This window comes from Lycium barbarum, chromosome 11 (genome assembly GCF_019175385.1).
Source record: "Lycium barbarum isolate Lr01 chromosome 11, ASM1917538v2, whole genome shotgun sequence".
Taxonomy (NCBI): Eukaryota; Viridiplantae; Streptophyta; class Magnoliopsida; order Solanales; family Solanaceae; genus Lycium; species Lycium barbarum.
This window is the reverse complement of record NC_083347.1, coordinates 27,142,655-27,162,259: the sequence shown is the minus strand read 5'-3', so window position 1 is coordinate 27,162,259 and position 19,605 is coordinate 27,142,655. Positions and strand designations below refer to the sequence as shown.

Sequence of the window (19,605 nt, the reverse complement as noted above, 5' to 3'; positions counted from 1 at the left end):
CTATCTTTTTCATTAATTTCATATCTAAGATTCATTTTTCCACACACCATCCCTCCATTACTAATCATAACTTCCACTACCACTCATCCATGCATAATAAAAATAAAAATAAAAATATTATATTAAAAAATAATTCATCCAATACGAGAGGTTCAAAATAATTCAAAAATAATTCATTACAATAACAAAATATTTTAAAAAAAATACTTCAACTACGAGGCGCTCTTCCACTACTAGACGAACTTGCACCACCACAGCCTCGTAGCCTACACAAACGCTTATCATGGCCAAACTCCTTACACGTAGAGCACCTGCGAAAGTATGTTCTATGATTGACATCCATTTGATTGTGAATTCGAGTTCGTGTGTTAACACTAATTTTACAGATATATTCCTTGTTAGCAACCATTGAAAATGGCTCGTTTGGCCAATAAGCTTGATCACCATGTGGATAGAAGTGGCCGGCATATGCTTTAAGGTAACTTTTGACGTTGTATTCCGATGCCACATATCTTGATACCGTTATTCCCATTGCGTCGAAACACTTGACGGCATGTGGTATGTCTGCCACTTACCACAACTACACGTTCTCATGCCCTCATAAACGGTATGTAAGTTTCCTCCCCGACCTTCGTAATAACCTGTCCTGACTTCATACACACATTCAGTATAGTTATACTCGGTCATCTTGTGCAGCTCACATTTTTTCCTGTTCATAATATTTTTAGGTTTTGGCATCCATCTCCCACCCTCTACTAATATAGCTTTGGCATGCTTTGTTCTTGTCACAAATTTCTCCACAACTTGCATGAAAGTCATTCTCACCATTGCAGTAATGGGCAGTCCCTGAGCAGATTTTAGCAAACCATTGAATGACTCCGAGCTATTTGTTGTAAGCATCCCCAATCTCCTGCCTTCATCAACACGTAATGACCATTTTTCAACTTCGATTGCCTTCAACCAATTATATACTTCTGGACTCACTGCCTTGATCATCTCCATCCTTACAAGCCATTTTTTTTGTTGATACTCCATCGCAGCCACCCACATCAATTTGTTTAGTATGCTATTTCCAAACTTCGTTTGAAAATTTGTCTTTGTGTGCCTTAAATAATAGCGATGGTTAGAAAATGGAGGCTACCACCCCTCCAAAGTAGACATATTATGCAATATGCGTTGATGTCGATCAGATAGCACACATATGCCCGTACGATCCTTAATAATATACCACCTCAAATGTGTCAAAAACATCCTTCATGTCTTGTTGCTCTCGTTAGCGGCAATTGCGAAAGCAAGAGGGAATATCGACCAATTGGCATCCATTCCTACTGCAATCAGTAGCTTGATGTTGTATAGACCATATACATGCATGTCATCTATGGATATGACTGGCCGACAGTGAGCAAAACCATCAATACATGGTTTGAATGTCCAAAACACAAAGTTGAAAATATTACCGGGCAGAAGCCTCCACTCTACAACAGTACCAGCATTGAATTTTTGTAGAGCTGTCATATACCTTGGCAACGTCTGGAAAGAGCCCTCTCAATTTCCATAAATACTCTATACTTTACTCCCGAAGTAGTAAATACTGAAATTTACTCCCGAAGTAGCAAATCCAAAAATCTGCTCCCGAAGTAGCAAATTTTAATCTCTACTATTGTTTATCTTATGACACCAACAGTGTTTAACTAAAATTTCTTTTATGATACCAACAGTATTTATGCAATATTGGTAGTACAAAATTAATCAAGGCTCCAGAAGAGCTAACTATATCCAGAAGATCATGACACCAATAGTGTCCAAACAATATTTGATTATGGAGAATAAATTAAAGGCTCCTGAAGAGCTTATATACTATTATGTTATGCGTTCGAGGCTGTATTATATGAAGTTGTTATGATCGAAATACAAGTTGTAGTAAACCCGAAGTTTACTAAAGTAAATGACTATCATATTGTAGCTATTAATGATGGGATGATCAAATATCTTCAAAATCTTGGTGGGTAAGAAATATTTATGGGAAAGGATACTCTCTTTATTCTCTAAACTGTACTACACAAATATAAGCTTGATGAAATCACATGCCATGATAAACCAAAACTTTATTGATACAAAAATGAATTCATGTCATAGTAAATCAGAAGTTTACTAAAACAATAGCACATGTCATGGTAAACTTGAAGTTTACTAGTATAAATAATTTTATTAGTCAGCATGAGCGATTTGGCCATCCGGATTCAAATATGATGTGCAAATTGAGTATTTGACATATATTGAAGAACTAAAAGATTCTTCAAGAATTTATTTTTGTTGCTCGTTCTCATGATAAGTTGATTATACTAGCTAATGTTGGAATTGAATTCCCTAAATTCTGAAAATATATATAAGGATAATATGGGCCCGTTCACCTGTTATGTGATATTTAATAGATGCATCAATGAGATGATCACATGTGCGTTTATTGTCAACCTGCAGTTTGATATTTATAAAATTACTTGCTCAAAATAATTGTGTTAAGAGCACAATTATCAGATTATGTAATCAAGACAATCCATCTTGATAATGCTAGTTTATATCTAAGTTGGTTTGGCGTTAAACGCCTCCACTAAATAGCTAAACCATTGCTTATGAGAACAAAGCTTCATGTGCTAGTCTGAGATATGATATATTGTACACAACATCACTTGTATACTTCAGACTAATAAATTATGATAAATTCTCCCCTCACAATTCGTTCAAAGTTAGGAACCAGATATTTCCATCTAATAAATTTTTATGTGTGGTATATGATTAATTAATCTACCATGATGCACAAAGATGGATTCCCCCAAAGAAGATGGGATATATGTTAGTTTTTTTAACATAAGGGGGGAGAGAATAAGCAGCTAATAAATATGTTATGATCCTCATTCAAAGATAATTCAAGTTAAATGCTCGGAGCATTGCTGATCCAAAACTAATTTCATATTTCAGCTGCAAAATGCCCCTATTAACATTAATGTCCCTGAAGGACAAAGTATACAACATGCATGAAGCATGGTAGATCAATCGGTTCCAAATGAAATAGTCCTTGAAAAGGGAGAGAAGCAAATGTCAAAGTGGTCATAATAAGGAGACAATGTGCTCTTGAAGAGAATACGACATAACACTTCATAAAACCTCATGAGGGGTATAAGTACCAAAAATAATGAAAGTGATGAAATCTCTATAAGTTATGTCACATTACTAAGCGATACAAATGATATATCGTTGACGATATCTTTGGTACAATATAGCACAATATTGTACAATTTGTGAGGATATGAATTCTACGTCTATAAAGCATGCTAACGTATAAATTATTATCAAGTGAAATGACACATCTTGGTAAGTCTCAACCTTATTGGACCTGCAGTCTAGACATCAGAAACTGAATATTAATGGATATTGTCACATGACAAAATTTATGTGAAAAATCTTGAAGCATTTTAAATGCCTGAAACATATACAAGTTCTAAAAATTTATTCATAATTCTTATTTGAATTAAGTTAAGCAAGGTGAATGCGATTTGATCACCTTATCACTGACTAAGGGTACAATTGACTTTATTTATCCTTACGTTTTTATGAAAATCAGAATTTATTATATTGTTGTGCAAGTTGATGACTTGTATATTATTGAAAACTCTTGAAGAGTTTCCAAAAGCAATAAATTATCTGCTGAAAGAAGTTGAAATGAGAAGGCATAAAACATAAACAGGCCCTCAAGCTTGACCTCAGCTGGAAAGTATGCCCTCCAACTTTGGGTGTGCCCAAGTAGGCACCTCTACTTGTATAAAGTTAAACACGTAAACACAAATGCTGACGTGGCATTGACATGGCATTGATGTGACACATAAGTTTGGATGTGTCTAGATGATCATTTTGTAAGTTAGAGTGTTCAACTGACAAAGTGGAGGCAAGTTGAGGTGCCTACTTGTGCACACCCAAAGTTTGTGGGCATACTTGCCAGCTGAGGCCAAGTTTTAGGGCTTGTTTATGCATTATGCCAAATGAGAAACTTGCAGAATTATTTGGTCCTGAAGTGTCATATCTTTATGCAATTGATGCATTTATATATTTTGCTATGACTATGAGGGACTATAGTCATACGATGTTGTTCTACATGACAATCAAATCATATAAAGATAACATCTGTTTATAAAGCAAGTCAGGAATGGACTTGAAGTGATTTCAACAACATTATATGTCAATGCAACTCTATTCAAAGACTGAAAATGCAACAGCAAACATAGCCAACTAAAGAGTGGATTCATAAAAGGACAAAACATATTTCACCAAAATTGTTCTTCACACACGAGCTCCAGAAGAATGGTGACATCAACATGCAACAGATTTGTTCGAGCGATAATATGACTGATTTATTCACCAAGTCTCTACCAACTGCAACTTTCAAGAAGATGGTGCACAAGATTGAGATATGAAGATTCAAGTTTTTGGATTGGAGTTCTCATCGGGAGGGTGGGGGGGGGGGGGGGGGAGTTAATACGTGTTGTACTTTTTTTTCCTTTCAAGTTTTTTGTCCCACTGGATTTTTCCTTGTAAGGTTTTTAACGAAACAACCAAATTACGTATTATTAAAAATGTGTATTCTTTTTCCTTCACGAGAATTTTTCCCTCTGAATTTTTTCTAGTAAGGTTTTAACGAGGCACATCATCTATTAAATAGACATCCCAGGGGGAGTGTTATAAGTATTATTTAATATTATGGATGTCTATCTTTAGGAGAAAATTTAGAGTTTGTGTCTTTGGGACTAAGCTACTTTTCCCTTATAAATAGAGAGGTTCTCTTCATTGTATTTACATCCCTAACAAAAGAAATAAACATATCTCCTCTCTTCTCTCTTTCTCCACAAATATTGTTCTTCTAGTTTTATTATTTATAACAAATATATAATTTATAAGTGATATGATATTTCAAAGTTTTTAAAAATTACCTAAAGATGTATTTACCCAGTTCTATTATATAGAATTGTTCGCACTCTCTTTTTACTTTTAAGAAAAAAAAAGTACTTATAATATATATATATTATAAAAGCAGGACATAGGCTCAGTGATATAGCGCTTTATAAAGCCATAAAATATATTTATCTTTTTGCTTATGTTTTTGCTTTTTTTCTCTTATTTTATCCTTTATTTTATTTATTACTTAAAAAGAAGCCGAATAGTCACTTTGAGTAACTTCTGGCACCTTTTACATCCCAAACTACATGCAACGAGTCAAACTTAACTCCCATATTAATTGAAGGTTTCTCTGAATTGTTGCCTTCTTTTGCTCACCAAAAAAAAAAAAAAAAAAAAAAAAAAAAAAACATAAACATATTTGAAGTCGTCTTAGTACAATGCGGTACTTACTGCCATATTTTAATTGAAGGATTTTAACAAAATTTTGTCTTACCAAGATCTCTTTGTTTGATGTCAAAATTTCTAAAAATTGTCACACGTCTTTTTGGAGAGATCAAACTTCTTTAAAAAAAATCCCATTCTACAGCAGCAAGGGTGAATTTTAAAGAATTTATATCATCAATACAGTAAATTTCTGGTACGTTTTCCAATTCATTTCTTAAATTAATTTATAGTGTTTTTTCTCTTTCTGGGTTAATCCATATCTCTACAGTATTTTTGTAATTTTCCATTTTCATTTGCTAATTTACTTTTCATTCCTTTTCCCCTCATTTGTGTTACGTTAATCAATGTCTTTATTTGTCGTCATTATATAAATGGTGGTCAAGTTTGTCGACATGTAACATGTAGATTGAGAAATGTGGCTCCGGAATTGTGGTTGATGAAGATAGCAAGCGGGAAAAGTTCGTTATAGAGTATGTTCGAGAAGGTGAAGTTCTTTCACTTTTGTTTATATTTTCCTGAAGTATTATTATATTTTTGTGCATTCTAAACTTCATTCACTAGGAAAATTGAAAAATCTGATTTCATCCAAGTTAATGTTTAGTGCTTTTGGGAATAACAAAATTCTTTGTTTTTGCTTGTGTGAGATTAAGTAGGGTGTTTGGCCATGAAAATCAAATATTTTTCACTTTATTTGGAATTTTGAAGTTGGAGTTGAAGATGGGATTGTGTTTGGTTATATTTTTTGCAGCGAAATCATTTTGGGCCTTTTTCTCTTATTTTTATTTTATTTTTTTCTTAATTTTAAAGTTCAACCGTCTCTAATTACGAATTTACAATTACTTAGCTTTTTTCCTTCCTTAACATTTTTATTTATTACATATATATTTTAATATTCATTTCGGTTTCAAACTTCTTCCCTCCCTTAAACAATTTATTACACTTTTAGTTTCTTCTAATGGTGTTTGACCATATTTTCTCCGTTTCTTTCTAAACTGTTTCGTTTACTTTTAAATTTTAAAAGTAGCTTGCAAAAATAAATTTATTACCTTCTTTATGCATCTTTAAAAATTTAAAATTCTGAAGAGCTTTATTCTCTCTAACCATTTCGTTTCAAAAGTTCGAAAAACTCACAAATAATCATCAAGGAGCCAAAAACACTAAGTATGATGGATCATTAGGATGTGACACTCCTCTTCGATCAATATTTTTTTTTTCCGCACATAAACTGAGACAAACCCTTTAAAATCAATTACTAAAGCAGGTTTTTTTAATAGTAATATAGATATATAGAATTATGGTTTTTTACTATAAAGTAGGTTTGTTTTATATATTAATATATAGATATTGATCATATCTTTGACTTGCACATGAAATATATCTTTGACCAAGAAGGACAGTGTTGAATTTTAAGGAAATTCGTGGTTGGGTTGATATATTACTTACTATGAAAGAGCGACTACCGGTTCAGATGAATTCACAAAGTATTTTTTCCTTGACCTATTAGAGCATAATTTTAGAAATTTTAATGTCTCATTAGATGTTTTTGAGAATTGAATAATATTAAAGAGGACTACTTATTTATTAATGTTAAGGGCATAGCTGGAAATACTTAACAATTTTTGTTTTGAAATTCTTAAGGTGACACTTTTGAGATAACAATTTTTTTTTTTTTTGCTAAGGTGACACTTATATATTTTAGGACGGAGGGAGTAGTTCATAGTAGAATCACTAAGACATGCAGCGCAACTTTGGGTATAACCCAAAGCCATGAAGGATTCGAAAATGTATTACGTGAACTCTCTCTTGTTGATTTACCTCTACATAAAGGATAATACACTTGGCTTAAGGGCAAAGATGTTGTCACTGTCTCCAGGCCAACTCGACAAATCTTTGATCTCTGCAGATCTTTAATTTTGAATAACAAATATTTGTACGTTGTGAATTGAATATCCAATAACCGCACGAAGCGCGGGTAACTTACCTAGTACTTCATTATAAGTGAATTTTTTCTTTTTAATAATTTAAATATGCATGTAATGACTTATTTAATTCTAACTTAAAAATTTTGAAAGTTCATTTTTCTATTCAAAAGATGAACAGTTTTCAAATCGAAAAGATAGCCCGTTTGGCCATAAGAACTTTTCATTTTTTCCGATTTTTTTTTACTTCATTTGAAAATGAGAATTTGGTCATGAAAACTACAAATACAAATACCTAATTCTTTATTTTCACTTTCAGATGATTCAAACAACCAAATTCAATTTGCAAAAAGTATAATCAAACATAACTCCAACTTAATGAAAAATATTTACTCTCTCCGTTCATTTTTACTTGTCCAGTATTCTAAAAATAGATTTTCACTTTTACTTGTCACTTTTAGCATATCACGAGAAGACAATTTTTTTTTTCGTGTTTTATTCATAGTTTTAATTACTCACTTCAAATCATTTTTCACATCCAATAAAAATATGCACTAATTAATATGAGCACATTGGTAAATTATGTAATTTATTTATTATTTTCTAAACAGTATGAAAATTCTAAAGTGGCCAAGTAAGGAAGTAATTTTCATGATCAAACGCCTACTTAGAAGGTTAATGTGAAATAATACTGACTCGATCACGGGAAATTGGGTCATAGCCTCACAGGTCAGCAAAATCTCATTTTCCTAAACCCATGACGTAATTTACTCACTTTTTATCCTTTTCCTCTTTTTTTTTTAAAAAAAATTAAAAAGGAAAAGAAAACACACATGGCAAAGAAGGGAACTATGTTTTTTTTTGTCTATAAGAACTTGGAATTGATAAGGACCATTGTTTTAAAAGGCAGTGTCAGGACTCGCCCCGAGGCTCGCCTCGGGGCAGGACAGTGGCAAAACGCCGATTTTGTATTTCATGCTCTCTCACATGCCGAGTTTCTCTTAATGTACAGCAGATTCGCGCACAAACACTTGCATTGTCTTTTGATATTATATTTCTAAATTTGGTTATATCATTGATTGCATAACTATTTCCCTGATCTATCAAGTAATATATATTCATCTGACCTAGCTTTAATTCTTCAGTTATGCTCTTTTTGACATAGATGGTAATCAAGTTTGTCACGACCCGACTAGGGGCCATGACGGGTACCCGGGGCTAACTACCGAGCACCGCTCATACCATTACCCATCGTACCCATCAAGCGTTCATTCATTAATCTCATACTCAAGTCATAGGAAAAACCATTTTTCACTTCGAAACATAATTACCTTTATATACATAAGCCCTTCGGCTATCAAAATAATGTACATACAATAAGGACATCGTGAGACCATACTACCCACACATACGCATCTACGAGCCTCTACTAAAGTACTAGACATATGGACGGGACAGGACCCCATCATGCCCAAAACATATATATACACAAAAGAATAAGTCAATGGCACCTCCGGAATAATAGGGTGCTCTCAAAGTCTGCTAGTAGCTCCTACGAGTCTGGATCACCTTTCTGCCTACCTGTGGGCATGAACACAACGTCCAAACAAAACGGACGTCAGTACGAACATTGTACTGAGTATGTAAGGCATGAATGAAATGAACATAATAGAGAAATCATAAGCCATAAGATGAAGATATAACCTGCGTAACTTTTAAGGGTGGATACATTTCATACCTATATCATATATAATCATAGTACATGTATCATCATAGCGCATACATCATCGTATCATATATATCATCATCGTTAACCCGCGTCCGGGTAACCATCATATGCCGCCCACTAGTGGTGTCATGCCCGAGCCTCTAGGCTCGCTGTAAACATAGCAGCCCGCCTTAGCGGTGACATACCCGGCCATTTAGGCACGGTGGAATCGTATGCAGCCTGCCTTCGCGGTGACATGTCCGGCCATTTAGGCACGGTGGAATCGCATCGTCATATACCCATCGTAAACTTAGGTATATCATAAGCTTAGCGTCATTATACATTTATCATCAAACATACATTAGAACTTGAAGGCAACTATGGCTATGTTGGGGTGACATAAGGTCGTGAACCCCCGATTACATTATGGAGTGATCATAATCATTATGTCTCACCTTGAGGGGACTAACATTTTAAGGTGAGTATACACAAGAAAAAACATCAATGGAACCATACTTAGGATCATTAACCTCATGGACATCGTATGTTACTCTAGGATTCTTTATACTTAAACTCATCGTTATCATTATCATGCTCGTATCGTATCTCTTTTCTTTATCATATGCGTATGCAGCTTTTTATAGTCATGGACTCATAATTTCCGTTATTTAGGAAGATCACGGAAAAATAGGAAGATTCATGCCATATGAGTCATGCCTTAGAAGGAAAGGATTAGCCTTACATACCTCTTTCGTTTAGCTATTCTATCGTTTGATCGTTCTTCTTCGTTGCTCGCGTTTCTACCTTCAAGAAAGTTCGTATTAACATTAGCTAATCGATTATAAGAACATGCTTACTAAAGCTAGAGAAAATTGGGCAGCATTTCCTTTGTTTATACAACTTTCCCCATATTCCATATCAACTCCCAACCATCCATAACAACATTCACAATATAATATTATAAGCAACAATCACCATTCATCTACATTATCCACATTTCACAATTTCACTTTAATTCCTCCATAATCATGTTCATAGTTCACTATTGCGTTTTCTCACATGTAGTACTTATCCCATATTCTAAATGTCACTTATAGCATGCTTACAATCACAACATATCAATATTCATGACTCATTCCAAACTACTACTCACAATCTCATTATTCACATCTTTGTGACCCATTTTCTATCTCCTTCCATCATCTAAGTCTTTCAACCTCTCATTACCCTAAACAACATGGAAAAATCATAAAACTTACCTTAGATAATGTAGGAATAAGCCTTGAGTGAAAATACTTTTTCTTGCACCAAAACCCTAGTTCACTTCCATTGGAATTCCTCGGCTTGGATGAACTTTAATGTGTCTCATACACATGGCTCTCTTGGTTTGATGAAGTTGATCTTGAATCTCTCTTGAGTTCTTCTGGAATAAGTGTGTGGAACCCTGTAGAAGCCTTGAGAGAGATGAAGAAGTGTGGGAAATGAAATTAGTGAAGTGGGATCACATTTATATAATTGAACTTAACTCAGCTCGTCGGGACTTCCACGGACACTTATACGGTCCGTATAACATTGCACGGCCCGTATAAGTGGTCGTGATTCACCACCAGGCAAACATCATCTCTGCTGGGTATTATACGGACCCTTATACGGACTGTATAATGTTATACGGACCGTGTAAGTCGGTCATATAACCCCATTTCCCTTAAATGATCTTCGTCGTTCGTTTGATCTCCAATCCTTACGGAACCTTCTTAGCACTTGTTTAACACTTCGTTAACAATCTAAGGGACATTATAACTCTCCTCCAAAACATCATTAAGCCATCATTAATTCGATACTCGTAAATTTTGCCCGACACACAACCTATACCTTGCTTTCCTTAACAACTTTCGTCTCCTACCTCACATGTCTTTGAAATCTCATTTAGAATCATCAAATGTTATTTCTTACTTATCAAAACATCGTATACGTCGTGTCCTTCGTTAGTCTATTCACTGTTCGTTAACAGGAAATTTCCGGGGTGTAACATTTCCTCAGGACTTAGTGACTAAAGTTGGCGAAACATTTAAGAGCATTTTGAAAAAGTCATGTTCTCTCTCTCTCTCTCTCCCCACCTCTCTCTCTCTCTCGCCGCACATTCATTTCTTGTGAACTCTGTATTGTGGAATAGCTATTTCTTTCTTCATGGAAAAGAATGTTGTTACATGTGTTTAAAATTTATGGTGCTATGGATATTTTCTAATGAGATCTGGTTCACTTTTGCTGCAGATTGATATAATTAGACAAGAATTTAGCAAAGACATGTCTATTAACCGCGCTATATCAATGGTTATTGATAGGAGACCCGACTTAAGGTACCATTTAGTTCTGTTTTATTAATATACTGATCTCCTCCCCCTAAAGTAAACTAAAACGAATAAGATTTTTTTTTTTTTGGTTACAGGCTCGATGGCATTGCTCATAAGGTGTTTCAGTGGTACCTTTGTAGAATGGAAGGCTGGTTTGCTGCAGATGCTGATGCCATCTCACTCAAGTGCTGGGACCAGGTAGATTTCTTTGGCTCCTTTTAGGGGAAAGAACCTGTTGGGAGAATGCTTATATCTGACAGAAAATTACTTGCCGAGACCACTGGATAACTAGGTTAATATATAGAAATGCTCTTGTTGTAGCAAAGCAGTTTGTTCAGAAAGAGTAACATTTCTCTACTTTTTTGCATATGGTTTCTGTGACATCTGTTTGCGTAACACATTAGAAATGATATCATTGGATGATTAAAGAAACACCTTGATGATGATATAGGATAGAAATTGGATTTTGACATTAGTGAGCATGATAGTTGGCCAAGATTGAATATCATTAGGGTAAAACAAAGCCTCCGTTAACAATAATTCCAGGTCCTGTTATGGTAACTGGCTGTCAAAAATTTTGTCTACCACAATAGTTGGCCAAGATTGAATATCATTAGGGTAAAACAAAGCCTTCGTTAACAATAACTTCAGGTCCTATTATGGTAACTGGCTGTCAAAAATTATGTCTACTATGTTGATGCATCATACTAGTCCTGGTGTTCTCAGGTCCTATTTTTTCTTTGCTTGTTTAATATCTAAGTTCTTCTTCAGTAATAGGAGCAAATGTATGAGGGTTACCCTTCTTGGTATGTTGCGTGTCCCAACATGCAACCTTGTATTCCCTACACCTCTTTTGGTTATGGCACTGCCACACTGGTAACCCGTAACCCCGGTCAGACATTGGCTGACGTAAGAAGACTACTATACCTTTGACCAGTTCCAGTCCGTCCAAATTTATAGATAAGGCTTACCCATTCAGTTTTGTGACATACAGGAAGAATTGCTTCCTGGAGGGCATGGTGTTATGGTTCGGGGATATCGTCCTGTCATCAACACACTAGCGAAAGGGCTTGACATTCGCTTAAGTCACAGGTAAGAGGAACCTACCTCTTGACATCTCTGTTTCTGCACCTCCTCCCCTCTAGAAAACTAGAAAACAGTCTGAACGACTAATTTGTTGCTTTCAGGGTCTTTCTCAGGGTTACACAAGTAGTAAGACGTTATAATGGAGTGAAAGTGATTGTTGAGGATGGGAGATCTTTTGTAGCTGATGCTGCCGTTATTTCTGTTCCTCTTGGTGTTTTAAAATCGAATCAGATCAAGTTTGAACCCAGATTACTTGAATGGAAAGAGGCTGCCATCAATAAACTAGGTGTAGGAATTGAGAACAAGATTATTTTGCACTTTGAGAAGGTGTTTTGGCCGAATGTTGAATTCTTGGGGTAGTTGCAGAGAGCTCATATATTGGAATTGCAGAAAACAAGGATATTATGGGCTGATGGAACCGTGTTGGAATGGCAGAAAACAAGAATATTATGGGCTGATGGAACGCGTGGAAAGTAGATTACTTTAAAAATAAAAGTAATAGTTTGTAGTGGAGGGTTCAGTGTAACAAATTAGTTTAATCATATAGTATCCAATTCCACCAGCTGCAGTGCACATGGCTTGCACAATAGTGCAGTGCAAATAGATTCCCTTACATTGTATAAAAAACGGAAGTGAAAAGATGAATGGGACAGAGAGAAAAATTGAGTCCAATCTCTTTATTTACTTTTGTAATATGGTATCAGGGCATTCAATCTGAATCCCTCTGTTGTTTTATTCCAATTTTTGTTTCCTTCTTGTTTGATTTTATCTGATTCATCTCTGTTACAATGACAGAAAATGCTAATGCTGCTGTTGGGACCCAAGTTTCCAATTTAGCTGCTAGCAGTACACATAATGAACTCATTGATTCCTCTCATCCATTCTTTATTTCACCATCTGATTCTCCTGGCACACTGTTAACCAATACAGTGTTTGATGGCAGGAGTTTTGGTGGATGGAAAAAAGGAATGTGGATAGCTTTAACAGCAAAAAATAAATCTGGTTTTGTTGATGGATCTACCCGAGAACCAAGTGCAGGAACTGACCTGCACAGAGCTTGGTCTAGGGCCAATAACATGGTCATTTCTTGGTTATTAAACTCTTTATCTAGGGAAATTTCAGAAAGTGTTTTATATTATTCTACTTCTAAAGATATCTGGGCAGAATTGGAGGCAAGATTTGGCCAAAGCTCATGTGCTAGGCTTTTTCAACTCCAAAAGGAGCTTAGTGACCTTACTCAAGGTGCATCTGATATTGCAACCTATTTTACCAAGATGAAACGACTCTGGGATGAGTTGGATACCTTGGATTCTTTTTCACCATGTCTTTGTGAATGTTCATGTGGAGCAAAAGAAAAGAATATCAAGTTTAAGCAAGATGAAAGGTTACTTAAATTTCTAATGAGTTTAAATGATACTTGTTGTGGTGCAAGAGGAAACATTCTAATGGGTTTAAATGATACTTACTGTGGTGCAAGAGGAAACATTCTAATGATTTCACCTCTACCTACTGTGTCAAATGCTTATGCACTTTTAATTCAAGAAGAAAAACAAAGAGAAGTCCAGAACACACCAAAATATCCAGGGGAATCTTTCTCTTTTGTTGCTACAAATACAAGTAATGGACAGAGGACTTTCTCTACTGATTTTAGGGGACAAAGGATTGGTTATGATAATAAAAAAATCTTCTCTCATTTGCAAATATTGCAAGAAAACTGGACACTTGATTGATAAATGCTATAAGCTACATGGTTTCCCCCCTAACTTCAAGTTTACTAAGCAAAAGAATTTTCAGAACAGTGCACAAGGAAATGCAGTTTCAACAAATGATTATGGAGAGACTTTTAAAGACACAGAGGTGCAAGGAAAATTGCTTTCCAATGAGCAGCTTGCCCAGGTGATGCAGATGTTGCAGCATATAAACAAAAGTGAACAAGGTTCTGCTTCTGAGGCCACAGCAATTGCAAACTATGTTGGTATAAATTTCAGTCCTAGTCCATTTTCTTTAAATTCTAAAGTCAATCAGAAGATCTTTTCTAGACACACCTGGATCATAGACTCAGGTGCAAGTGACCACATGAGCTATAACAAGAATTTCTTTTTTAATCTTACACCTCTACCAAAACCTATCTCTGTTAAGTTGCCAAACTCTCAACATGTTAAAGTGTCTTACTCAGGTTCCATAAGGTTGTTCTCTAATTTTGTTATACATAATGTCCTTTTTGTTCCAAGCTTTCACTTCAATCTTTTATCTGTGTATAAGCTGTGTAAACAGTTTTCTAAATTCCTTTTATTCACCACTGCTCATTGTTTTATGCAGGGCCCTTCAATGAAGAGCCCAATTCTGCTTGGTGAGAGTCAAAATGGACTTTATATTCTCAAAGATAGGATTTCAACAGCTTCTGCCTATGCCAGCCTGACCTCTAGTACTAGTTTTCATTCCAAAAAAGATATTTCATCCACTGTTTCTTGTTATTCTGCTTGTAATGCACAAAGCCAGTTATGGCATGTAAGGTTGGGCCATATGCCTCTTTCAAATATGAGAAATATCAATGGAATCCCCTTCAATTTGTGTTCACAATTTCTTGTTCCTTGTTCTGTTTGTCCTTTGGCTAGACAACACAAACTTCCTTTTCCTAACAGTCATATTTCTGCTAAACAACCTTTTGATTTAATTCATATTGATACTTGGGGACCTTATAAAACTCCTACCTATGATGGATATAAATACTTCCTTACCATAGTAGATGACTTTACAAGAGGAACTTGGACCTTCTTATTATCCACTAAAAGCAATTCTTTTTCCATTCTTAAGAGTTTTTTGGCAATGACAGAAAGACAGTTCAATAAAAGGGTCAAGATTATTAGATCTGATAATGCATGGGAGCTAGGATCCAGTGTTGAAAGTTCTAGTTTTCTTTCCTCTCAAGGAATTTTACATCAAACCTCATGTGTAGCCACTCTACAGCAAAATGGTGTTGTGGAGAGGAAACACAAGCATCTCCTAGAAGTTTGTAGAGCCTTGCTTTTCCAATCAGATTTGCCTCATAAGTTTTGGCGGGATGCACTCATGACTGCAACTTACATTATTAACAGATGTCCTACTAAAGTATTGTCTTTTAAAACACCTTATGAAAAACTTTTTGGTGTCTGCCCCACTTACTCTCATTTGAAATGTTTTGGGTGTTTTGCCTTTACCTCCACTCTTTCACAAGGCAGAAATAAATTGGCTCCTAGGGTAGAACCATGCATTTTCCTTGGGTATCCCTTTGGGAAGAAAGGATACAAGATGTTTAGCCTCAAAACCAAAAAGTTCATTATCTCCAGAAATGTGATTTTCTATGAATCAATTTTTTCATTTTCTTCTAACCCCATCACAGTGCCTACTTTTCCTTTAGATGACCCTAATGAACATTTAGCTCATGATCAGCCTGATACTTCTGTACCTTTTTTCACTACTGAAGATGATCCTAATCCATCTCCACCTGCTGCAACTGATCAACCTCCCTCTCCTCCTAGTCCCACATATTTTACTAGTCCTGCAAACACTGATTCTCATGGTCCTATGGTTCCTCCTACACCATCTACACCTATTCTGAATCCTACTACTCTTAGAAGGTCAACCAGGTCAGTCAAAACACCAGCTTACTTGAAAGATTATGTGTGTGACAGTATTCACCCTTCTAATGTCTCAGAATCCTATTTCACCTCCTCTCTAGAAGTGTCTCCTATTGCTTTCTCTGCTTTGTCTACCTCAAACCAATCCTACATTAATTCTTTGTCACATATTCAAGAACCTGCCACTTTTTCCCAAGCTGTTTTATATCCAGGTTGGCAGGATGCTATGACTAAGGAACTAGAAGCCTTGATCACTAATGACACTTGGGAAGTTGTCTCTTTACCACCCGGGAAAAAGGCTTTGCCTACAAAATGGGTTTACAAAGTGAAATTGAACTCCAATGGTACTGTGGAAAGACTCAAGGCTCGGTTAGTTGTCAGAGGTGATATACAAAAGGAAGGCATAGATTTCACTGAAACTTTTAGTCTTGTTGTTAAGATAACAACTATCAGATGTGTTCTAGCATTGGCAATTAAGAAAGGTTGGGGCCTTTTCCAGTTGGACGTAAACAATGTGTTCTTACATGGGGAATTAGACGAAGAAGTGTATATGCAATTTCCAGCTGGTTTGAAAGTTGTTGATCCTACTCAAGTTTGTCGTCTTAAGAAATCGTTATACGGTTTAAAACAGGCGTCACGACAATGGTATTCACGTTTAACTACAGCTTTGAAGTTCAAAGGTTTTACACATTCATTGAATGATTATTCACTGTTCTACAAAGTGCACAATTCTTCTATTTCAATTTTAGCAGTTTATGTGGACGATATACTACTTACAGGAAACAACAAATCAGAACTCGATGAGTTAAAATCATTCTTAGACTCAGAATTTAGAATCAAAGACTTGGGTGACTTACATTTCTTCTTGGGAATTGAGATCATCCGCGAGCCACAGGGACTAATCCTCAATCAACGCAAATTTTTACTTGAACTCTTCTCCGAATACAACTGTCTCGGTTTGAAACCAGTTTCATCCCCTTTGGACCCTTACCACAAGTTACAAGCAGACATGGGTGAACCTCTTTCCGATGTTACTGCTTACCGGAGGTTAATAGGACAACTCAATTTTCTTACTCATACCCGTCCCGACATCTCATTCTCCGTTCAACACCTTAGTCAGTATATGCAAAACCCTCACAAAGCTCATCTTAACGCTGCTCACCATGTTCTCCGATATCTTCTCAACGACCCAAGTCTAGGCATTTTCTTAAATTCTTCACCTTCTCTCTCTTTACTCGCCTTTTGCGATTCTGACTGGGCTACTTGCCCAGACTCACGCAGATCTATCAGTGGATTTTATGTCACGCTCGGTGGATCTCCCATTTCTTGGAAATCTAAAAAACAAACCTCCCTTTCCCTTTCCTCTGCCGAGGCAGAGTACCGATCCATGCGACGAGTAGTAGCAGAACTCACATGGCTTGTTCGTCTCTTCTCCGACCTAGATCTACCCATTTCTCTTCCAATTCCTCTGTTTTCCGATAGCCAGGCGGCGATACATATCGCCAAAAATCCCGTCTTTCATGAACGGACGAAGCACGTCGATCTTGATTGCCACTTCGTCCGTCAACAGTATCTCAATGGTTTGATCTCACTCTCTTTTCTTCCATCTTCGTCTCAACCCGCCGATCTATTTACGAAGCCTTTACCCGCTTCTTCTCATCGTTTCTTGTTAAGCAAATTGGGTGTTCGTTCCTCCCCCTCCAATTTGAGGGGGGTATTGGAATTGCAGAAAACAAGGATATTATGGGCTGATGGAACCGTGTTGGAATGGCAGAAAACAAGAATATTATGGGCTGATGGAACGCGTGGAAAGTAGATTACTTTAAAAATAAAAGTAATAGTTTGTAGTGGAGGGTTCAGTGTAACAAATTAGTTTAATCATATAGTATCCAATTCCACCCGCTGCAGTGCACATGGCTTGCACAATAGTGCAGTGCAAATAGATTCCCTTACATTGTATAAAAAACGGAAGTGAAAAGATGAATGGGAAAGAGAGAAAAATTGAGTCCAATCTCTTTATTTACTTTTGTAATAGAGAGCTCATATGAATGTAGTTACTTTTTGAACCTTCACTAGGCCACTGGCCATAATGTCCTAGTTTATATGCCTGCGGGACAGCTGGCCCGTGACATTGAGAAACTATCAGATGAAGATGCTGCTAATTTTGCTTTTAAGCAACTTCAGAGGATTCTTCCCAATGCTACTACTCCGGTATGTTTTAATATCTTCGTGCTCCTGCTTCTTCTCATCCCCCCCCCCCCCCCCCCCCCCCACCAACCCTCTTACGTTTCAGAGAAACCAAGCAAGGACTACTAGAAATGATTTGGTCCTAGCCCTACTTATATTTGAGTTTTCTTCTATTTCCAATTTGAGATCTGGAAATCAGTTGGAACCTTTTCAAGAGATTTCATTTGGTTAGCTTGAGATTCTGTTAACTGATTGGTTTGTTACCGGAGCAAGAGAATTACTCTAGGAAGCAAATATTGTCTGTCTTGCTTTCCTATTACATAATGATATTCATGTAGGTAACTATCTTTTCAATCTGGTCTTGCTGCAGGTCCAACATCTTGTTTCTCATTGGGCTACAGATGTAAATTCACTTGGATCCTACAGCTGCGATACAGTAGGGAAGCCTCATGAGTTCTATGAATGGCTGAGAATACCAGTGGATAACATATTTTTTGCTGGGGAGGCAACGAGTATGGATTACCCAGGTTCTGTGCATGGTGCATATTCAACAGGACTCATGGCTGCCGAGGACTGCAGGATGCGTGTCCTCGAGCGGTACGGAGAGTTGGATCGGTTCCAGCCAGTCATGGGTGAGGATGCTCCTGTTGCTGTCCCCTTATTGATCTGCCGTATGTAGCTACTATAGTTCCAATGGCTAACACATCATGTGCTGATTGCTTAGTGAAAATTGTGGAAACCACAAGGTTCCTCAATGAATGATCAAGCGTTAGCGACATGTGTATAGTCATCTGTATGCAGTATTTATTGCATTTCTAAGTGAATTAGGAGACGGGACAAGGTTGCTATATGTAAGGTTTATATGGTACAATGGTGCAGCTGCGGAAGTCACCCGTGGAGACGGGGTCAGACTTGTACCATCTGCATATTGTGGTGCTTAAGTGCACCTTTCAGTTTAATAGCTACTGTGTGCAACATGAATTATATGCTATAAGATGTGGTGTGTTCTTTTCCTAAGACAATTTATTCTTATTTGGCGTCATTTCATACCTGATTTCTGCACTATTAAGCATTATATTGGTCAAAGGAAGTGAAATTACATCATGCGGATGAGCTCTGGAAATCGAAATTGTCAATTTTGCTAAACATTCCTCAAAACTAATGAAATGAACAACATAGGTAAGATTACAATCCAAAATGTAGTGAAAGATGCATCTTTAGATGATGAATATGAGATGTATTTATTAACGATGGGACAAGTTCAAAGAGCTTAAATAGTTGCACTTTCTGTTTCGCGTATATAAAACTTGTGAATAATTTTACAATATAGGTAAAATAAAGATAAT

The 19,605-nt window shown here is 36.3% G+C and overlaps 1 pseudogene; it reads left to right on the top strand.

Moving 5' to 3' along the window:
* Positions 1-11,229: 11,229 nt before the first annotated feature.
* On the top strand, positions 11,230-19,178 carry LOC132618732 (polyamine oxidase 2-like; annotated as a pseudogene).
* The last annotated feature ends 427 nt before the right edge of the window (positions 19,179-19,605 follow it).